The 24,332-nt window shown below is 42.2% G+C and overlaps 1 protein-coding gene across 6 annotated transcripts in view; it reads right to left on the bottom strand.

Moving 5' to 3' along the window:
* The window catches only part of LOC100136219 (vitamin D3 receptor A), a 92,443-nt gene extending 68,422 nt beyond the window's left edge, over positions 1-24,021 (bottom strand). For 2 of the 6 annotated variants that reach the window (XM_090203244.1, XM_036947166.2), the window contains exons 1-2: positions 23,768-23,973; positions 23,234-23,370 (exon numbers count right to left, since the gene is read on the bottom strand). The gene's annotated coding sequence lies outside the window, so the exon portion shown is untranslated. Of the gene's footprint in view, positions 1-23,233; positions 23,371-23,767 lie in introns of all 6 variants that reach the window. The other 4 variants (XM_036947165.2, XM_090203246.1, XM_090203245.1 and 1 more) reach the window with 3 other exon arrangements.
* Between the last annotated feature and the right edge of the window lie 311 nt (positions 24,022-24,332).

Raw genomic sequence — 24,332 nt, 5'->3', positions numbered from 1 at the left:
CACTCACTGCACTTACCACACTTGATTAGTATAGCAGAAAAATACCTCCCACACAGCCAGAGTCAGCAGTAGTGTACAGTGTGGGTGGTACCTGCAGTGAAAGCTGCCATCTGCTCTACAAATCCAGGCCCCAAACTACACATACAGGTGGATCTGACCACAGGGCCTAACACTGCTGCCTGCCACTGAGCCAAAGTTCTCCATCACTGAGAATTATAACAGAAGCATTAAATCAGATTTATCCATCATATTTAAAATCTTAACATGTCACAGTACAAAATAAATTTCAACAGTCAAGCTGAATTATCAAATCTCAATCTGGTACACCACCTCTATTGAACGGAAGTGTAAACAAGGCCTTATGGAGATAATTGGCAAAGCACACACAGCTACATTGTCCCTCCAGTCCATGGTGGAGCTGGATGTTTCTCACTCTGTATTCCTCAGCCAGGAAGTCTCTCCCACATGTTACCGACTGAGGGAGGAAATACAACAACCAAGTCCATATGGGGAAAAGAACGAGAGGGGCAGTTCTGAAAATCATTACCTCACTTTTATTTGGTATTGGCCTAGTGTTGCTCCCTCCTTCAGTAAAAGGACACCCTCAGAAACAAAGCGTCTGACTGATGGTCTGTTAACGCAAAAGCAGCACACAGGGTTTGATACTGCAACAAAAATAGTCACATTTGCAGCCGCTTGACTTGGCAGTGCGGCACACATTTGTAATTGGTCGCAAGGTTGCCAGTGATATTTTTTCTGGTCACGTTAATTTTTGGATTCCATTATTTTATCATGATTTATTCAAAAACAGCAACTGACCAAAAATCAACCAACTTTCTGAATAGGCAACAACGGCATGGGAATGCCCGGTCGGTGTCTGTCAGGCCTCATCCCCACCAATGGCCCGTTTGTAATAATGCATTTTTTTTTATGGATTACTGAAGTTATTTGTTATGTTAATTATTTATCACACGTGCGCTGCACACATTTAACCTATAAATAATCTGTCAGGAAGAGAGCATGCTCAGCTCTCAAGCAGCTGGTTCTTGCGTGGAGCGAAAACCGACAGCAGAAGGGGTAGGAGGAGAAGTACTAATTTATTATATCTACCACTAAATGCTAAGGCAGGAATGGGGATGCAAACTTGGTATTTAAGTCTTGGAAAATTAGATACTTCCTATAGACAATTTGCCCTTAAAGTCAAGAGCGACATCATTAATATATACAGAGAAGCGAGTCGGCACGAGAATTGAACCATGAGGCACCCCCATAGAGACTGCCAGAGGTCCGGAAAACAGGCACTACGATTTGACACATTGAACTCTGAGAAGTAGTTGGTGAACCAGGCGAGGCAGTCATTTGAGGAACAAAGGCTGTCGAGTCTGCCAATAAGAATGCAGTGTTTGACAGAGTCGAAAGCCTTGGCCAGGTCGATGAATACTGCTGCACAGTAATGTCTCTTATCGATGGCAGTTATGATCTCGTTTAGGACCTTGAGCGTGGCTGAGGTGCACCCATGACCAGATCAGAAACCAGATTGCATAACGCAGAAGGTACAGTGGGATTCAAAATGGTCAGTGATCTGTTGGTTAACTTGGCTTTCGAAGCCTTTAGAAAGGCAGGACAGGATGGATATAGGTCTGTAACAGTTTGGGTCTAGAGTGTCACCCCCTTTGAAGAAGGGGATGACTGCAACAGCTTTCCAGTCTTTATGGATCTCAGACAATACGAAAGAGAGGTTGAACAGGCTAGTAATAGGGGTTGCAACAATTGCAGCGGATAATTTTCTAAAGAGAGGGTCCAGATTTTCTAACCCAACTGATAAGTAGGCATCCAGATTTTGCAGCTCTTTCAGAACATCAGCTATCTGGATTTGGGTGAAGGAGAAGCGGGAGGGGAGGGGCTTTTGGCAGGTTGCTGCAGGGGCTGCAGAGCTGTTGGCCGAGGTAGGTGTAGCCAGGAGGAAAGCATGGCAGGCTGTAGAAAAGTGCTTTTGAAATCCTTAATTATCGTAGTTTTAAAAATCGGTGGTGACAGTGTTTCCTAGCCTCAGTGCAGTGGGCAGCTGGGAGGAGGTGATCTAATATTCAATGGACTTACTTGGGAATTTCTGCTACAGGAAGCAAATGTCTGTTTGATAAAACTAGCCTTTGCTTTCCTGACTGTGTATACTGGTTCCTGACTTCCTGAAAGGTTGCATATCACGGGGCTATTCGATGCTAATGCAGTACGCCACAGGATGTTTTTGTGCTGGTCAAGGGCAGTCAAGTCAGGAGTGAAACAGGGGTTGAATCTGTTCTTAGTTCAATTTTTTTTTGAATGGGCCATGCTTATTTAAGATGGGGAGTAAAGCACTTTTTAAGAATAGCCAGGCATCCTCGACTGACGGGATGAGGTCAATATCCTTCCAGGATACCCGGGCCAGGTCGATTAGAAAGGACTGCTCGCTGAAGTATTTTTTTGAGCGTTTGACAGTGATGAAGGGTGGTCGTTTGACCACGGACCATTACGGACGCAGGCAATGAGGCAGTGATCGCTGAGGTCCTGGTTGAAGACAGAAGAGGTGTATTTGTAGGGCAAGTTGGTCAGGATGATATCTATGAAGGTGCCCATGTTTACGGATTTGTGGTTGTACCTGGTAGGTTCCTTGATAATTTGTGAGAGATTGAGGGCATCTAGCTTAGATTGTAAGACGGCCGGGATGTTAAGCATATCCCAGTTTAGGTCACCTAACAGTACGAACTCTGAAGCTAGATGGGGGGGGGGGGGGGGGGCAATCAATTCACATATGGTGTCCAGGGCACAGCTGGGGGCTGAGGGGGGTCTATAACAAAACGGCAACAGTGAGAGACTTATTTATTACGGAAATGTGGATTTTTGAAAGTAGAAGCTCAAACTGTTTGGGCACAGACCAGGATCGTCTGCAGAGCTCTGTCTTAGAACTACCAAAGGGGGTGGAGTTAGTATCTTAACGGAAAATGTTGTAGTTGGGGATGGAGAATTCAGAATTTTTGGTGGCCTTTCTAAGCCAGGATTCAGACAAGGCTAGGACATCAGGGTTGGCAGAATGTGCAAAAGCAGAGAATAAAAAACTAACTTAGGGAGGAGGCTTCTGATGTTAACATGCATGAAACCAAGGCTTTTACAGTTACAGAAGTCAAATGAGAGCACCTGGGGAAATAGGTGTAGGACTGGGGGCTACAGGGCCTGGGTTAACCTCTACATCGCCAGAGGAACAGAGGATTAGTAGGATAAGGGTATGGCTAAAGGCTATAAGAACTGGTCATCTAGTGCGTTGGGACAGAGAATAAAAGGAGCAGATTTCTGGGTGTGGTAGATTCATGGCATAATGTACAGACAAAGGTATGGTTGGATAGGAGTACAGTGGAAGTAAACCTAGGCATTGAGTGACGATGAGCAGTTGCGTCTCTGGGGGGCACCAGTTAAGCCAGGTGAGGTCTCTACATGGGGGGTGGGACAAAAGAGCCATCTAAGGCATGTTGAACAGGACTGGGGGCTCTACAGTGAAATAAAACAACTAACCGAAAAAGCAGTCGCAAAGACATAGGCAATAAGGCAATCACAGGTGTTGGTCGGGAGAGCTAAAACAACGGGTAAATGGCGATGAACGGGCTGAGAGGGTCAGTTGGGTACATACAGGACCTGAGTTCGAGGCTGGGGCCAACAGAAAAACCAAATGAGGTACAGTGTTAATGAACAGACCAGCAGGCATCAGCTGTGTAGCCGAGTGATCATAGGGTCCAATGAGTAGCAATGGGTGAGTTGGGGAGCAATTCGGTAGACAACTATGCTAGGCGAGCGGGAGACACGGTGTTCAGAAAGCTAGTGAGCCGGTTCTTCGGTGACGTCGCAACAGAAAAGCCTGTTGAAACCACATCGGACGATTACGACGGCGGGGCTGTGTCGACAATAAAGGGTCCAGGACAATTGGCAAAAGAGGCATTGTAGGCCAAGAAGCTAGCTGGTATATGGGCCTAGGTTGAGGCTAGCTCAAGGCTATCTGGTGCTTTCTTCAGGACAGAGGCATTAGGCTAACAGAAGCCACTCGATTGCAGCTAGCTAGCTGAGATGAGCCGGTGTAATGGTCCAGAGCTTGAGGCAGGAATCCGGTGATGTGGTAGTGAGAAGCAGTCCAATATGCTCTGGGGTGATATTGCGCTGTGCAGACTGGCAGGTATTGCCGAGCTAAAGCTGGCTGGTGTCCGAGCTTAATGTGAAGACCGCTAGCCGTGGTTAACAAAGACTGATAGCTAGTAGCTAGTTAGCTGGCTAGCTCCTGATGGAGGTTCCAGTTATAAGGAATACAAATAGCAGATTCATCCCACATTGGGTGAGGCGGGTTGCAGGGAAGTATATTTAGTTCATAGATAGTGAAATTAAAATAAATACAGGAGAAAATAACAGTTAAATAAATAATTTCTGATCAGTTTTATGGAGAGATGTCGGCACTTTTGTTTGATTCCCGCCGTTTCAATTGAAGAGTGTTGCGGTAAAACTGTGTGTGGTTATTATGAGCAAGACAGCATGTATACCCCCTCCCCCATTCGGGCCAGTAGCTTTCGTGACCCAGTGTGCTACTGGCAAATTTATCTGAATGTCGAGACGCAATCATTAGCGTTGCTAATGATTGCATCTACCCAAAAATGGTTAGGCTCAGGCAATTAAAAAAAGGTACCTACAAAGCTAGATACCAGGCGGAATCATGATTTTCGTCAATTCATTGGCCATTTCTTTTGAAAACTCCATCACAAGTGTGCTACAACACAGCTAGCTAAACAGAACAGTCTGGCGGGTGTGCACCTAAATTAAAGGGCAACCACCACTAAAATGTTGAAATTTCTCAGATTTTTCACACCTCAAAAAATGGTCCCCTGATGTGGTTTAACCCCCTAGATTCAGATGCACTGGTCAATCTAATTAACATCTAAATATTATATTTATTTTTTAATTTCATTGGATGCCAAATCCGCCGATGTCGCACTTCCACATCTGCGGTGAAAAACGACAGAACATCGAATTTAGTTATGCTCTAAAAATTAAATAAAAAAATGTGATGAGAGCAAAAACCTGAACATTTTCAGGGGAAAAAATAAAGTCTTCTCCATTCTTTTTTCTGTGGTGTGGTATAGTTATCATCTTTTCAAATTATGCCCTCTAGAGGGTTTTGTAGGAAATAACATAGCACACATGAAATCTGCAATAAATGCAGATAAAGGGAACACTGAAATAACATCCTAGATCTGAATGAGTGTGTCTGATTATATGCAACGCAGGACACACTAGATAAACTAGTAATATCAACCATGTGTAGTTAACTAGTGATTATGATTGATTGATTGTTTTTTTATAAGATACGTTTAATGCTAGCTAGCAACTTACCTTGGCTTACTGCATTCACGTAACAGGCAGTCTCCTCATAGAGTGCAATGAGAGGCAGGTGGTTAGTGCGTTGGACTAGTTAACGGTAAGGTTGCAAGATTGGATCCCCCGAGCTGACAAGGTGAAAATCTGTCGTTCTGCCCCTGAACGAGGCAGTTAACCCACCGTTCCTAGGCCGTCATTGAAAATAACAAAATGTGTTCTTCACTGCCTTTCCTAGTTAAATAAAGATTAAATAAAGGTGTGGGGGGGAAAAAGCCCAAATCAGTGTCCAAAATTCCCGATTGTTATGAAAACTTGAAATCGGCCCTAATTAAAAATGGGCCATTCCGATTAATCGGTCAACCTCTACTTTAAACCGTAGCACGACCTCTCCACCCAGGAAAATCAGAGCATTCACCACCCCTCCGAGATCACCGAAACACCCCGGACCCTCCACCCACGACCACAGCGCCAACCTCAATACCCACCACAGCCAGCGCAGCACAGACCACCCCTCAAAGGAATTGAGTAATCCATAGAATCAAACGCAGGACAAGCTAGATAAACTAGTAAGATTTCAAGAAAAATTACAAATCCCTGAATCAGCAGTCAAAGACTATCAGGATCCTGTGGATACCCCAATTACAAAATAATTATTGGAAAGACAATGCACACTCCAACCCAAAAAGGCCTGTGGTGCTGATGGTATTTCAAATCAAAATATGAAATATACAGACCACAAATTAAAATTGGATATACTCAAACTCTTCAACATTATCCTCACTGCAGGTATTTTCCGATATTTGGAACCAAGGATTGATCACACCAATCTATAGAAATGGAGAGAAATTTGACCCAAATAATTAGAGGAATTTGCATTAACAGCAACTTGGGGAAAATTCTCTGCAGTATTATAAATAGCAGACTACATAATTTCCTTAACGAACAGCATGAGCAAACATTATCGTACAACAGACCACTTTTACACCCTCCACACTGTAATTGACAAACAAGTAAACCAAAACAAAGTCAAAATCTACTTGTGTTTTGTAGATTTTAAGAAAGCATTTGATTCAATTTGGCAGAAAGATATTTTTTTTATAAACTAATAGAAAGTGGTATTGGAGGGGAAACATGTTATTAAATCAATGTACACCAAAAACAAATGTGCGGTTAAAATTGGCAACAAGCAAACAGACTTCTCTCAAGGACATGGAGTGAAACATGGCTGCCCAATAAGTTCAACACTATTTAATAACTACATTAATGAATTGGCAAAAACATTAGAAGAATAGTCAGCACCTGGTCTCACCCTACTCAACACTGAAATCAAGTGTCTGCTGTATTCAGATGACCTGGTGCTACCGTCTCCCACTAAGGAGGAGTTTCAGCAGCACCTAGATCATCTGCAGAGGTTCTGTCAGACCTGGGCTCTGACCGTTAATCTAAAAATAAATAAATGATAATATAAAAAAGGTCAGGAAATCAGGATGACAAATATAAATTCTAATAGAACACACCAAAAACTACACGTTTCTAGGACTAAATTAGAGATTGACCGATTAATTAGGGCCGATGTCAAGTTTTCATAACAATCAGTAATCAGCATTTTTGGACACCGATCACGGCCAATGACATTGCACTCCACGAGGAGACTGCGACGCAGGCCGACTACATGTTATGCGAGTGCAGCAAGGAGCAAAGGTAAGGTGCTAGCTAGCATTAAACATCTCTTATAAAAAACTATCAATCTTAACACTAGTTAACTACACATGGTTGATGATATTACTAGTTTATCTAGCTTGTCCTGCATTGCATATAATCAATGCGGTGCCTGTTAAATTATCATTGAATCACAGCCTACTACGCCAAACAGGTGATTTAACAAGCGCAGTCACAAAAAAAGCACCGTCGTTACACCAATTTGTACCTAACCATAAACATCAAAGCCTCTCAAAATCAATACACAAGTATATATTTTTTCAAACCTGCATATTTAGTTAATATTGCCTGCTAACATTAATTTATTTTAACTAGGGAAATTGTGTCACTTCTCTTGCATTCTGTGCAACAGAGTCGGGGTATATGCAGCAGTTTGGGCCGCCTGGCTCGTTGCGAACTGTGTGAAGACCATTTCTTCCTAACAAAAGACAGCCAACTTCAACAAACGGGGGATGATTTAACAAAAGCGCATTTGCGAAAGACCTAACCATAAACATCAATGCCTTCCTTAAAAATCAATACATAGAAGTAGATTTTTTTTAAACCCGCATATTTAGTTAAGAAATTCATGTTCGCAGGCTATATTAAACTAGGGAAAGTGTGTCACTTCTCTTGCGTCCATTGCACACAGAGTCAGGGTATATGCAACAGTTTGGGCTGCCAACCTCATTGCGAACTAATGTACCAGAGTTTAACATAATTATGACATAACATTGAAGGTTGTGCAATGTAACAGTAATATTTAGACTTATGGATGCCACCCGTTAGATAAAATACGGAACGGTTCTGTATTTCACTGAAAGAATAAACGTCTTGTTTTCGAGATGATAGTTTCCGGAATTGACCATATTAATGACATATGGCTCGTATTTCTTTGTGTTATTATGTTATAATTAAGTCTGATTTGATAGAGCAGTCTGACTGAGTGGTGGTAGGCAGCAGCAGGCTCATAAGCATCCAGTCAAACAGCACTTTATTGCGTTTGCCAGCAGCTCTTCGCAATGCTTCAAGCATTGCGCTGTTTATAACTTCAAGCCTATTAACTCCCGAGATTTGGCTGACAATACTAAAGTACTTAAAATAACACCCAATAGGCAAAGGTTAATGAAATACAAATGGTATAGAGAGAAATAGTCCTATAATAACTACAACCTAAAACTTCATACCTGGGAATATTGAAGACACATGTTAAAAGGAACCACCAGCTTTCATATGTTCTCATGTTCTGAGCAAGGAACTTAAACGTTATCTTTCTAACATGGCACATATTGCACTTTTACTTTCTTCTCCAACACTTTGTTTTTGCATTATTTAAACCAAATTGAACATGTTCATACCATGTCATGCATCTTCTCAGTCATGTTGAGACTGGTCTACTACTTGCTTTGATGCATTGTTATTCTCATCAATATTGTTGTTGTAGTTGCGGTTAATGGGAATCCCATTTCAACTACTACTATTATTGCTGTTGGTCCCACCATTTATTTATTATATATACACTGACAATGTAAGTAATGAACTTGCCATAAATATATAAATAAGAGAGTGAGAATGTTTTCACAAGCTACCTCATATTGCACACCTCCATTTGAGACAAACAAAATGAAAAACAGAACCATTCAAAAAAGGAGGGAAGAGAGGAGACCGGAGAGGAAGGAAACACCAAACGTGCTCGGTCCTGTCCCATGGGCTTACCCCTGTGTTCTGTAGGCTCCACAGGAGTCTGCAGCTCTTCTGTGCAGCAGTGGCAGTGGGGAGGGGGCTAGGGTGCGCATGACAGCAGATGAATAGGACACAAACAGGAAGGGGAGGGGGCTACAATGGGGGGCTTGTGGTCTCTCAGCCAATCCCATCCATTGGGCTCGGTTTACACCCAGTCCCTCCCTGATCCACGAGCTGCAGCAGTAGCTGAGGAGAGAGAAGGGAGAGAGAGGAAGCGGAGGGAGGGGGAGTGGATAGCCCCCAAGCCTTGGGCCTCAGAGAGATGACAACCGGTCAGAGAGAGCTAAACCAAGAGGCCTTTTCAAAAGCACTGCGCAGGGGAAACGCATGTGAACAACTGCATTGCAGACCACAATGACACTTTACACATCAGCACTGTCCATTACGGCTTAATGAGCAGTAGTAGCACTACCAGAAATGGTTGTTGTTGCAGTAAAAACATTAAAAAAAGGGTAGGTAGAATAAATGTAACCTCATTCATTACTACACACATCAAAAGTCCCCCTTGCAAAGTTACACCAAATATTCGAGCCACTACATGAAACCTCAGAATTCAAAAGAAAGCCTAAGTCATGTTAGAAAATGTTTTTTTACGGGTGCGTTGTAACATGAAGGGCCCGAAAAGCCAGCCTATTCCCTATTTTATAAACTGAAATAACTTCAAATGTATAGCTTCAAATTAAGCCAAATCCCTCCCATTTCCAACTTACAAGCAAATACTTCGAATTTATTATAACAAATCAACATGCAAGGTGGCCATCTAGCCTTCTAACGTTACATTAGCACTGCAGGAGTCAGCCAGTTGCAATCAATACCTAGCTAGAGCTGCATTAAAGTAAACCAATGTTTTGGAAATAAATAACGCCATCTAACCAGTTACCAAAGAATGTTCGCTATATGCAGTGATCTTACCAAGCCAGCGAGCCAGGCAGCTAACGTTAGCTATTGAGCAAACTAGCTTTTAGCCTGGTCAACCAACAACATAACCGCATATCAAAAGCAAACTTACAGATTGAAGGCTGGGGCACATCTGATGGTAAAAGAGAGCAGGCTGAGTTAGCTACAAAAATGAGGGGAAGGAAGCGGCGTTACCGGGCCGAGTGAGTGAAATCTAATAAACTCAGCAAAAAAAGAAAACATCCCCTTTTCCAGGACCCTGTCTTTCAAAGATATTTTGATTTTTCCGAATTAACATCACAGATCTTCATTGTAAAGGGTTTAAACACTTTCCCATGCTTACTCAATGAACCATAAACAATTAATGAACATGCACATGTGGAACGGTTGTAAAGACACTAACAGCTTACAGACGGTAGGCAATTAAGGTCACAGTTATGAAAACTTAGGACACCAAAAGAGGCCTTTCTACTGACTCTGGAGAAACACCAAAAGAAAGATGCCCAGGGTTCTTGGTCATCTGCGTGAACATGCCTTAGACATGCTGCAAGGAGGCATGAGGACTGCAGATGTGGCCAGGGAAATAAATTGCAATGTCCGTACTGTGAGACGCTTAAGACAGCGCTACAGGGAGACAGGACAGACAGCTGATCGTCCTCACAGTGGCAGACCACGTGTAACACCTGCACAGGATCGGTATATCCGAACATCACACCTGCGGGATAGGTACAGGATGGCAACAACTGCCCGAGTTACACCAGGAACGCACAATCCCTCCATCAGTGCTCAGACTGTCCGCAATAGGCTGAGAGAGGCTGGACTGAGGGCTTGTAGGCAGGTCCTCACAGGCAACAACGTCGCCTATGGGCACAAACCCACCGTCGCTGGACCAGACAGGACTGGCAAAAAGTGCTATTCACTGACGAGTCGTGGTTTTGTCTCACCAGGGGTGATGGAAGGAATGCGTGTTACACCGAGGCCTGTACTCTGGAGAAGGATCGATTTGGAGGTGGAGGGTCCGTCATGGTCTGGGGCGGTGTGTCACAGCATCACTGGACTGAGCTTGTTGTCATGGCAGGCAATCTCAACGCTGTGCGTTACAGGGAAGACATCCTCCTCCCTCATGTGATGACCCTCCAGCATGACAATGCCACCAGCCATACTGCTCGTTCTGTGCGTAATTTCCTGCAAGACAGGAATGTTGGTGTTTGGTCAGTGAAGAGCTCGGATCTCAAACCCATTGAGCATGTCTGGGGCCTGTTGGATAGGAAGGTGAGGGCTAGGGTCATTCCCCCCAGAAATGTCCGGGAACTTGCAGGTGCCTTGGTGGAAGAGTGGGGTAACATCTTACAGCAAGAACTGGCAAATCTGGTGCAGTCCATGAGGAGGAGATGCACTACAGTACTTAATGCAGCTGGTGGCCACACCAGATACTGACAGTTACTTTTGAGCCCCCCCTTTGTTCAGGGACACTTTATTCAATTTCTGTTAGTCCCATGTCTGTGGAACTCGTTCCGTTTATGATGTTTCAGTTGTGTAAATATTTGTATGAACATAAGATTCAACGTTAAGTTTGCTGAAAATAAACACAGTTGACAGTGAGAGGACATAACTTTTTTTTTTTTGCTGAGTTTAGGTATATAGTGAGAGAAGAAAAAAAGATTCAAGATGTCAAGTCAACTATCACTAAGCCAAGCTGGACAAAGTGAAGGCTCAATTGTTCTCAGTGGAGTACTTCAACTTTTTTCGTCAGCATTGAATGCTAGCACATGATTAACCAGCCATGTGGCTTCTGTCAATGTGCTTGGGGACAAACAGTGTCAAGGTGTCCAGATCCACCACAGCAAGCCACGTGGCCTGCCTGTTACAAACACGGCAACTCCTTACAAAGCCCCTTAGGCCTAAATCACAAAACCATAACATCCACGCTTTTTCTTAAATGCCTGAATTATACCTACACTTATGTTGTTCCATTGCAATTACACTCTTGTGGAAACCATTAGCACCTTTAAAGAAATGGTACCACTACTAAGGCTGCAAGGCTACTGGGGTGTAGTGATTGAACAACAGTGAAATACTTATACCTAAACTCAATCTTCAAGGAAAATAGCAAAAGATAGTGAGGCAAAAGGGTAATCATGTAGAACTAATAATGGCATGGGTCTCTACTCATAGTTTTTTAAAATGTTTTTCATCTTGTCAAATGATCTCCCATGTCACTCGCTGCGAGTCAGGGGCACGCCAGTACAGCATGCCATTTGTTTCCCCAATGTGTGGTAGAGGGAACACAACGAATGATACACCTTCAGTTCTGTTTTCAAAGCATGTAGATGGGAATATTTCACAAGCCTTGACCATCTAGGAGCTCTCAAGAGAAAGCTAATCTGTACTACAAGAACCAGGGAACTGCTGTAGCTCAGCTATAGCCAAGATGGCTGAACATGGATATGTTTACAGTGTTTGAAACATTTTTGCTTGACAGTTTGTACTACACTTTGAACTAACTTAAGCTTACTGATTTTTTTACAGCTACTAGGAAATAACTCCGATGAGCTGGGAACACTTGACTGAATGGGGTTCTATTATGGCCACTCAAAAGGGAACCCTAATCAAATCATAAACCACACAACAGCGTCCAACTGAATTGACCGGTGGGTGGTTTTATTTGTCCCCAAGTTTTGGGCATAAGACTAAACACCAGGAAATCAGCTCCACGTGATTTGAGTTATGGAAATCTGTTCCCACGCATAAGAGACTGATTGTATACAAAATGTAAGCAAGGTTTGAAATGATTAAGTTTTAGTCAAATATTACATCTGTTTGGGCTTCTTGCGGCCAATTTTGCAGTCTACAAATGATTTACAATTATGTTCCGGCCCAACGACCATCAGCTCAAGAGAAGTCATGTCATGTCAGTCATGTCCCCCCGTCCTTAACTTTCTACAAATAAGCCTATTGAACACATCGTCGTTGTTAGAATGTCGATGTCACAGTGTTACAAGCTGTCATTTTTCCCCCGTCCTTCCTTCACCCGACAAGTTGGCTGCCACCTGACAGAACGACCGATAAATCGGACGAGACGATATTTACACAATATATTATCCCTCTCCAAAACAAATCCAAGTGCATAGTAGCCAAAGATTGTATATACAGTGCCTTGCGAAAGTATTCGGCCCCCTTGAACTTTGCGACCTTTTGCCACATTTCAGGCTTCAAACATAAAGATAAAAACTGTATTTTTTTTGTGAAGAATCAACAACAAGTGGGACACAATCATGAAGTGGAACGACATTTATTGGATATTTCAAACTTTTTTAACAAATCAAAAACTGAAAAATTGGGCGTGCAAAATTATTCAGCCCCCTTAAGTTAATACTTTGTAGCGCCACCTTTTGCTGCGATTACAGCTGTAAGTCGCTTGGGGTATGTCTCTATCAGTTTTGCACATCGAGAGACTGACATTTTTTCCCATTCCTCCTTGCAAAACAGCTCGAGCTCAGTGAGGTTGGATGGAGAGCATTTGTGAACAGCAGTTTTCAGTTCTTTCCACAGATTCTCGTTTGGATTCAGGTCTGGACTTTGACTTGGCCATTCTAACACCTGGATATGTTAATTTTTGAACCATTCCATTGTAGATTTTGCTTTATGTTTTGGATCATTGTCTTGTTGGAAGACAAATCTCCGTCACAGTCTCAGGTCTTTTGCAGACGCCATCAGGTTCTTCCAGAATGGTCCTGTATTTGGCTCCATCCATCTTCCCATCAATTTTAACCATCTTCCCTGTCCCTGCTGAAGAAAAGCAGGCCCAAACCATGATGCTGCCACCATCAAGTTTGACAGTGGAGATGGTGTGTTCAGGGTGATGAGCTGTGTTGCTTTTACGCCAAACAGAACGTGTTGCATTGTTGCCAAAAAGTTCCCTTTTGGTTTCATCTGACCAGAGCACCTTCTTCCACATGTTTGGTGTGTCTCCCAGGTGGCTTGTGGCAAACTTTAAAACAACACTTTTTATGGATATCTTTAAGAAATGGCTTTCTTCTTGCCACTCTTCCATAAAGGCCAGATTTGTGCAATATACGACTGATTGTTGTCCTATGGACAGTCTCCCACCTCAGCTGTAGATCTCTGCAGTTCATCCAGAGTGATCATGGGCCTCTTGGCTGCATCTCTGATCAGTCTTCTCCTTGTATGAGCTGAAAGTTTAGAGGGACGGCCAGGTCTTGGTAGATTTGCAGTGGTCTGATACTCCTTCCATTTCAATATTATCGCTTGCACAGTGCTCCTTGGGATGTTTAAAGCTTGGGAAATCTTTTTGTATCCAACTCCGTCTTTAAACTTCTTCACAACAGTATCTCGGACCTGTCTGGTGTGTTCCTTGTTCTTCATGATGCTCTCTGCGCTTTTAACGGACCTCTGAGACTATCACAGTGCAGGTGCATTTATACGGAGACTTGATTACACACAGGTGGATTGTATTTATCATCATTAGTAATTTAGGTCAACATTGGATCATTCAGAGATCCTCACTGAACTTCTGGAGAGAGTTTGCTGCACTGAAAGTAAAGGGGCTGAATAATTTTGCACGCCCAATTTTTCAGTTTTTGATTTGTTAAAAAAGTTTGAAATATCCAAAAATTTCGTTCCACTTCATGATTGTGTCCCACTTGTTGTTGATTCTTCACAAAAAAAATACAGTTTTATATCTTTATGTTTGAGGCCTGAAATGTGGCAAAAGGTCGCAAAGTTCAAGGGGGCCGAATACTTTCGCAAGGCACTGTATGTAGCTAGTATGTTCAGAAACACTGTAGTAGCAGCAGAAAGTGATCTGACCAAAACATGCAAGGGGATATGTGAAAGTGAGCGGTTAGCCTCGCTCTATCCAGTCATAGCAGTAGGATTACAATCCGCCCACGTCTTGATAGATAGCTAAACTAGCCAACTGAGTTGTCATGAGCCGTGGCTCTTAGCGAAGGTAACATACACAGTATTGAATAATGCATTTACCTATATTGTGTGTGGAACAAACGGTTTCTGCTGCACTCATTTTTGCTGTGGCGCTGTGCCATGGCAAAATCATTGCCGCCACACAAAAAAATATAGAACATGAAAAATATAAATGAGTATCATAGGGAAGGAAACATGCATTCTTACAAGCAGTCAATGCACAACAATTATAGCAATCGCGAAAACAGCAGGTTTTAAAATGGGGGATCCCTCTTAAAACAAAAGGCTTCTAAATGCTTCTAAATATGCTGCACCATTTTAAAAACATTTTAATACCATAGTCTTAGCATCTGCATGGTTAAGCACATCACCGCTCCACAATTAGTGCATAAGGGAGAGTGGGGCTAAATGTAACACCGGTCAATTGTAGGGTAAAACGCCATCTACCTCAAAAACATTTGTTTAGGAGTGACGAAACAATTTTAGTTGAGAACGAGTAATGCAACCAGGGAAAGTGTTGGGGGGGGAATAGTGACACGAATTAGTACAAGCAAGTGGCGTCTTAGGCCTACATTATATTCACTGTGTTTATTGGGACCAAAATAAATCAATAGCATAATAACTAGTTAAAAGATCACATTTGGAATCTGGCTAATGATTAGCCCATACTTCATACTTGTGTTATTGTCACCATACTTTTATTTTCATTCATTTTGGAGTAGAATGTCCTTTTAAAAAGTCACTAGAAGTGAGCTTCTCAGTCCTTCTACAGAGTCTTCAGAGAAGGGCTAAGGATTTATATATATATATTTTTGAAATATTATCTTCAACGATGTTCTGACTTAATCCTTTACTTTCCAACAAAAACTGAAGATTGAAGAGAAAAAAAGATCCAATCAGGATTTTTCTTTGCCGTCTCTGGGGAGATACAATCTAGCTAGCCAAGTCAGCCATTGGCTAGAACATCAGAAGCTAGATAAAAGGCATCTGCCATTCAACTTTATTAGGGCAACATTTTGGAGTGACAGTGGAATCAACCAATCAGGTTGACTTAATGAATAGGACCGTTTTTACAAAAACGTATGGAAACGTCTGCCTTCTTGAAGGCCAACAGGCAATAGCGAGCAGTAGTTTTCCCACGGTCTTGCTAGCTAGCTTTTGTTGTCGGCTAGTTTGCAGCGGCTGCAGCAGGTGTTATCGAAGAGGATGCGGTTGCTAATTTGTTAACTTCTCCCTTTTCAAGAATAACTTTCAATAAGAAGTTCAGTTTCAAATGATCATCAACTGGTTAGTGGAAATGCGTTTATTGCAGCACGCTTGCAGTTAACCATCTCTATTAAAATATCTTGGGAAAATTGTTGCATTTAAAGGGCAACTGACAGCATTTTAGCAACATTAAATCTTATTCAAATATATTCATATACAGCCCCAGGATGACTATGACAACAAAAAATAATTCAGACGAGAACAGACATTGTAATTTTCACGTTTTCATAAATTCTTAGAATGTTTGGGAATTACGTATACTAAGGCATTTGTGAACGCAATAGAGTGGGAAAGCGGTCGTGCATTTGGACAATTAGGCACTGCAGTAAATAAAACAGCCGTCTTGTCCAGGACTGGAGTCTACACAGACCAGTGTGCCATGGCCAATCAGAGCTACAGTAGACCTTTACACCAACAAGCCATTTGCCACACGGGCCAGCCATCATTCACTTTGAACTGGACTGTGTTTACAGGCAGTTGTAACAGTGCGACTTTAGATCATTAGAACGCATTCGCCAAAAGCCACAAAATACACTTGAATGGATGTCTGCAAATATGTCACCACAGGAGTCCTCTTATATTTGAGAACTTTGCAGTCCTATTGATAAAAACATGAAAAGTTAGGCTCTCTCCCACAGTTATGCATATCAACAAGATTAACTAATGTTAGAGCAAGATGAGCTAAATTCTCATTAAAGGAACATTAGACAAGGCCTCCCGGGTGGCACAGTGGTCTAAGGCATTGCATCGCAGTGCTAGCTGTGCCACCAGAGATTCTGGGTTAGAGCCCAGGCTCTGTCGCAGCCGGCCACGACTAGGAGGCCCATGGGGCGGCGCACAATTGGCCCAGGGTTTGGCCGGGCGCTGTGTCAAAAAGCAGTGCGGCTTGGTTGGGTTGTGTTTCGGAGGACGCATGGCTCTCGACCTTCGCCTCTCCCAAGTCCGTATGGGAGTTGCAGCGATTAGACAAGACAGTAACTACTAACAATTGGATACCACGAAATTGGGGAGAAAAAAGGAACATTTGACAAACCAAACTTTCACCTAATTGGCCGTCAAAATTGCACTAATAAACAATGGGGAATTGTAGCCTCCTCGTCCTTCTGCATGCTTGTCCCAACCAAGCACCCAGACAAACTGGCTAGCTAGCAAGCTACTTCCAGTCACAAATGAGAGAACACCTTACTCTGGCCATTTTACTTGCTGAAGCAGAGCTGGTTACATGTTATCTAGAGTGTTCTTAACTATTACTTTTTTTAAACCTAGGTTTACTGACACAGCAGGTCGTAAAATGCATCAGTTCTGTGGTTTGGCACATTCAGACCAGAGTTCTCTGAAATCGGAGTACATAGCCAGAGTGAATTTGCTAACGCAAAAGACATGCTAACTGTAACAGTCATTCAAGTTCTTGCTAACCAAATGAAACTGGCATCTCTAGCTGTAGCCACCGAAAAAACAATGAGTGGAAAAAGTCAGTCATTCACTCACCCACTCCAATGGCATGACATCCTCCTTACACCTTGCTAGCTAACGTTAGGCTCTGTGATCAGCTTGCTACATAGATATGCTAGCCTATTAGCTACATTATGACTGCCTTGTGATCATTGCCCTTGCTAAGTTTGAGTGTATTGACATTCCCAGCCTTAGTTACATTTATCAGTTTCTGTCCAGAAAATTGAGTCACTAATCAACTGACTGGCTTTCTTGATGTCTATAGTTCTCTCAGGTATGCAATCTGGTTTGCGCTCAGGTTATGGATGTCACTGCAACCTCAAAAAAGGTCCTAAATGATATCACCATTGCAATGTTGTGCTGCTATTTTTATTGACTTGGCTAAAGCTTTTGATACGGTAGACCATTCCATTCTTGTGGGCCGGCTAAGGAGTATTGGTGTCTCAAACCAGGTCTCTGGCCTGGTTTGCTAACTACCTCTCTCAAGAAGTTCTGACTTTATACATTGCACATCTGCGGTCTCAGCCACTGCCTGTCACCAAGGGAGTACGCCCCACTCAGGAGTCCCAATATACAATACCATTAAAGATGTTCTATCAGTGGCTTGCATTTAGAGTCAGGTCCAGGAATGGTTGTTAGGGCATAATATCTTTATAGACTTGGGTAAAGTATTTATTTGTAGAGCAATATTGGTAGAAGTGCTACAAATTAGGGAGGTTCAGGACCCTCGTAAGATATCATACTAAAATGGAGGGATGAACTGTAAATAGAAATGGCAAAATGGCCTTATACTGGGAAAGACAGGTTACTCTGTGGACATCGGAGGGTTGGAGTATAGATCAGAATGAATCGTAGATTGGCCAGTGCGAGTGAAAATCCAGGACTTGAATTAGGAATATGCATAATTATTTAAACTACAGGTACCGTAGTCATTTTACCCCACAAAATAAAGACTCATCCTCATGAAATAGTGTTCTGTGTTCCTGAGAAGCTTCTCTAGAAAACATGGAATACAAAGTATAACACCAGAACCAAAGTTTCATTTTGACCCCCAACACTAGAACAGGGGTCTCTCAAACAGGTCGATCACAAGCTACCAGTAGCTCACAGACCACCTAAGAGTAGCCCACCAAACTATTCTGAAAGTACATGCAATTTTCATGTGTTCCAACAAAACGAGTCATAAACAAATTTAAGGATCAGAGACCGTAAGCTCCCATCTAACCAATGCAAAAATGTACCTTGTCCCCCCCCTGGTTAGCCACTATTGCCTTAAAAAGCCAAACCGCACACAATATCTGGCTAATCATTTCCAGCAATATTGCCCCTTTTGGTCTGTGTGTTGCAGACGTTTGTCTGTGACTGTGTAGCCAGTAGTGATTGGTCATTTGAACTAACAACTTTTTGGTGAAAGACGGGAACCAAATCACATAGTAAAAAGACCCCTTCATTTAGCACCCTGATATGCATACTTTTACTACTGCGGTTTGAGCTCCAGACATCAATTATCTACAGATAAATTATAAAAACAGTCTCAAGATAGTAATTCCTCAGCGCAGGAACAATATAGTGAGAAGAGACTCATTGTCTTCATTTTTTCTTTTGCATGCCATCTAATAATGTGGTAAGGTAAAAATAGTAGGCAACGTTTTAGGCTTTAAAATTTAGAGTGAGTATTTTTTCATGATTTATGGTCAATTTCAAAGCATTAACTTAGCAAAGAGCAGTTTGGGAGCAAAATGATCCAGCTCGCAGAAAGACACAGAATCTCCATTACTAGTGGCCAGTTGATTTGATAAGCTTCGTGGGCTTCTGGAAATACTTTATGACTCGTTTTCTCAATTAAATGTTAACTACAAAGGCTTAGCTGGCAGAGGTACAGTACATTCGGAAAGTATTCAGACCCCTTGACTTTTTCCACATTTTGTTACATTACAGGCCTTATCCTAAAATGTATTAATTAAAACAAATTCCTCAGCAACATAAACACCCCTTAATGACCAAGCAAAAACCAATTTAGATATTTTTGCACAAAAAAAATAACAAATATTACATAGGTATTCAGAACCTTTACTCAGTACTTTGTTGAAGCGCCTTTGGTAGCGATTACAGCCTTGAGTATGACACTACAAGCTTTGCACACCTGTATTTGGAGAGTTTCTCAGTTTTTTTCAGGTCTCTCCAGAGATCTTCATTCAGGTTCAAGTCCAGGCTCTGGCTGGGCCACTCAAGGACATTTTGACTTGTGCCAAATCCACTCCTGAGTGTTCTTGGCTGTGTGCTTAGGGTCGTTGTTCTGTTGGAAGGTGAACCTTCACCTGTCTGAGGTCCTGAGCGCTCTGGAGCAGGTTTTCGTCAAGGACCTCTGTACTGTGCTCCATTCATCTTTTCCTCGATCCAGACTAGTTTCCCAACCCCTGCTGCTGAAAAAACATCCCCACAGCATAATGCTGCCACCACCATGCTTCACCGTAGGGATAGTGCCTGGTTTCTTCCAGACGTGAAGCTTTGCATTCAGGCCAAGGAGTTAAATGTTGGTTTCATCAGACCAGAATCTTGTTTCTCCTGGTCTGCGAGTCCTTTAGGTGCCTTTTAGCAAACTCCAAGTGGGCTGTCATGTGCATTTTTCTGAGGAGTGGCTTCCATCTTGCCACTCTGCCATAAAGGCCTGATTGGTGGTGTGCTGTAGTGATGGTTGTCGTTCTGAAAAAGGTTCTCCATCGCCACAGAGGAACTCTAGAGCTCGGTCAGAGTGAACATCGTGTTCTTGGTCACCTCCCTAACCAAGGCCCTTCTCCCTGATTACTCAGTTTGGCTCAGCTCTAGGAAGAGTCTTGGAGGTTCCAAACTTGGAGGAACCTGTGTTCTTGGGGACCTTCAATGCTGCAAAAATGTTTTGGTACCCTTCCCCAGATCTGTGCCTCGACACAATCCTGTCTCGGAGTTCTACGGACAATTCCTTCAACCTCATTGCTCGGTTTTTGCTCTGACATGGACTGTCAACTGTGGAACCTTATTTCAAGAGGTGTGCCTTTCCAAATCATGTCCAATCAATTGAATTTACCACAGGTGGACTACAATCAAGTTGTAGAAACATCAAGGATATCAACACAATACCCCATAATGTCAAAGTGAAATTATGTTTTTTGAAATTGACAAATTAAATAAAGATGTAAAGGTGAAATGTGTTGAGTCAATAAGTATTCAAACCCTTTGTTATGGCAAGCCTAAATAAGTTCAGGAGTAAAAAGTTGCATGGACTCACTGTTTGCAATAAGTATTTAACATGATTTTTTTTAATGACTGCCTCATCTCTGTACCCTACACATGCAATTATGTGTAAGGTTCCTCAGTCGAACAGTGAATTTCAAAACAGATTCAACCACAAAGCCCAGGGATGTTTTTCAATGCCTTGTAAAGAAGGGCCCCTATTGGTAGATGGGTAAAAAAAAAAAGATTGAATATCCCTTTGAGCGTGGTGAAGTTATTAATTACAGTTTGGATGGTGTATCAATACGCCCTATCACTACAAAGATACAGGCATCCTTCCTAACCCAGTTACCGGAGAAGAAAGAAAACAGTTAGGGATTTGACTATGAGGCCAACGCTGACTTTAAAACAGTTAAGAGTTTAATAGCTGTGATAGGTGAAAACATTGTAGTTACTCCACAATACTAATGTAATAGACAGAGTGAAAAAAAGCAAGCCTGTACAGAATAAAACATTCCAAAACATGCATCATGTCTGCAACAAGGCACTAAAGTAATACTGCAAGAAATATGGCAAAGTAATTCACTTGTTGTCCTGAGTTGTCCTGTTTGGGGCAAATTCAACACATTACCGACTACAACTCTCCATATTTTCAAGCATATTGGTGGGTGTCTGCGTCATGCTATGGGTATGCTTGTAATAGTTAAAGTTTTACAGGCCATACAATTAACAGAATGGAGCTAATCACAGGCTAAATCCTAGTGGAAAACCCAGTTTAGTCTGTGTTCCACCAGACACGAGAGATGATTTCACCTTTCAGCAGGACAATAACCTAAAAACACCAGGCCAAATCTACACTGGAGTTGCTTACCAAGAAAACAATGAACATTCCAGAGTGCCAGAGTTTTGAAACTAATAAATGGGCAAATATTGTACAATCCAGGTCTGCAAAGCTCTTAGACTTACCTAGAAAGACACAGATGTAATCTCTGCCAAAGGAAATTTTACCATGCATTTACTCAGGGTGTGAATACTTACGGTATGTAAATGAGACATTTCTGTATTTAATTTTCAATAAATGAAGAAAATAATAATAAATGAAAAAATTGTTTTCACTTTGTCATTATATGGTAATGCATGAAGATAGGTGAGAAATATTTTTTCCATGTTGAAGTCAGGCTATTACAAAATGTGGAATAAGTCAAGGGGTATGAATAATCTGAGTATCAGAAGTGTGTTGTGTCTCACCCGATTTGAGAAGTTTGATGTGTTCTGTGTGTCTCTTCGGAACAGGGCACCCCTCAGGGGGGTAATATCTGGCGTTTCGTGGGAATTTGATGTTGCAGACATGAAAATATTCCTGGAGTTATTCATGTTTGTCAGATGAATCTAGAAAAAGTTAAGAGTATCTGTTCTTCTGTTTTTTTATATGGAGTCTCTCCCTACTCAAGTGCAGTTGGGTTATATGGGGCGGCAGAGTAGCCTAGTGGTTAGAGTGTTGGACTAATTAATAACTGGAAGGTTGCAAGTTCAAACCCCCGAGCTGACAAGGTATAAATCTGTCGTTCTGCCCCTGATGGCCCCTGAATAGGCCGTCATTCAAAATAAGAATTTGTTCTTAACTGACTTGCCTGGTTAAATAAAAGGTTAAAAATATATATTATAATAATATTTACTGGAGTCGGAGCACTTGTTCCAATACCAACGTAGTGTGATCATTGTAACGCTTTTGGACATGTTTCAAGTTTTTGCAGAAGGGAGAAGCCGAGATGTCCAAGTTGTGGAAAAGATCATATCATTCATTTTAAAAGTGATGAATGTGATATGTTGCAATTCTGGTGGGAACCATGAAGCCATGGCTTTGGAATGCCCAACAAGGGTAAAAGAGAAGAGGTGGCCAAAGTCAGGGCTGTCCAGAGCATTTCATATGCAGAGGCTGTTAAAATGGTTGAGGTTTCGAATGGTGCGCCTGAAGAGTCCAAAGACAAACCTTCACTGTTTGCCCTTCCAACAGCAGGTGCCAGATATGTTCAAGGTTAAGAAGGTGGACTTTGTGGCCTTTGGTGATTAATGGCACTGCCAAGGTGGAGAGAAAGTCCAAGAAATATATATACATTTTGGATGCAGTGGAACGGTTCCTGGGACTGAAAGAATTCTCGGCCGAGGATTTGCATGGAGTATTGTCACAAGCAGTACCACCCTCAAGTAAGTCATAGAGCCTGAGAAGTGAGAGAGATTTGAAGGGACTTTTTTTTATTGCTTTATTTTGGGTGGATTAAATTAGGTTCCTTATCACATTGGGGGTTTTCTTTTTACATTGGTTTGTTAACCCCGTCCAGTTGGTGGAGGTAATAAACTTTTGGGGGTTGTAGTCTGCCAAAAAACCCACAGAAGAAGAATTAGCGTCTAGTCTACCAGAAAGCCACACGAAGAAGTTGTTCACACGCAGCCAACGGTGGGCGAAGCTAACAACTGAAAACCCTACATACAGAAGGCTTTTCATGCGCTACCAAGGGTCCTAGCTTCAAAGCTAGCTGTGGCTGGCTTGCAGTCTCTGCTGTGAATTAATCGAGTTGAGTAACTAACGTTAGCTATCCTTATGCAAGCTGGCGAGCTAACTTGAAAGCAATTTTCTTACCTGATGTGGCATATCGCCCTTTACTTTGCTGGGTATCGTGACTGAAACTTGAAGCCAGTTCAAGAATTCTCTAAAGGTTTGGTAACGTTATCTGGTGAACGTATTCTTCGTTCAATGGAAACTTTTCTGGTGTTTAACTGTGAAAGAAATGGCAATGCGTTACACAAAGATAACGTCAATCGGCTAGCTAGGAGTAGGATACGATAAATCAAAGCAACATTTATGTATAATAACAAAAGTTACCTAACATTACTCTGATATCCCATCAATAACCATATTTGCTAAGTAGTTATATTACAATGCTAGAATACACAATTTAACATAACCAAATTGATCGCACTAAAATGACAGTTAGCTACATTCTGTCAACATTAGCAAGAGCGCTAGCCGCGCTGTTCAAGCGTACAGCGTTACGCGAGCCAATCATTTCAGTCTCAAACGCAACAAAAACACATTGCTCAGCCAGCGCATCGTTATCAAATGTATTTGAAACGTGCAAGGCCAAATGGTAAACTCATTCGCAAAACAACTCACGGTAATCCATCAGTACGAAGAGGTACGTACGTCTTTAGTCTATTCCTGAATAAACACCATTCTGCTTCGTCCCGCCCCATAGTTCAGCAGAAATTGCACATCTATACATATATCACCGCCAGCAACCAATCATAACTAACGTGTAAGAATAGTATCTTATTTTAATTGGACATGAGTATTACAGGCTCACTTTTCTGGTCGAATAGAACCCGCGATATTAGAGAAAGGAGGAGAAGGAAATCCCATTGGGCAATGAATGGAAGAACGTATAACTTATTCTAGTATTCTAATTCCTATCCTAATTCAATGCGTATAACGCTCCACCCTGCAGACTGTCGACCAATCGCGTTCCGGTTGTCATGGTGCGTCACAAGGTTGCTAAATTATCGTCACGCAACACCTTCCCAAAGCCAGTGTATGATGATGCTCGGTTAACGTGCTAGGCGGACCAAAGAAACTCGGACGTTTCCGAGTGGCTCATTTGTTTCGACTACCATCTGAACGAGTTATGAGTCTCATCTGCCTATTTTCCTCTTATGTACGTAATGTCACGATTCCAAAACGA

Source organism: Oncorhynchus mykiss, chromosome 16 (assembly GCF_057628025.1).
Source record: "Oncorhynchus mykiss isolate SJ-2025 chromosome 16, ASM5762802v1, whole genome shotgun sequence".
NCBI classification, from domain to species: domain Eukaryota; kingdom Metazoa; phylum Chordata; class Actinopteri; order Salmoniformes; family Salmonidae; genus Oncorhynchus; species Oncorhynchus mykiss.
This window is presented reverse-complemented; position numbering and strand designations above follow the sequence as displayed.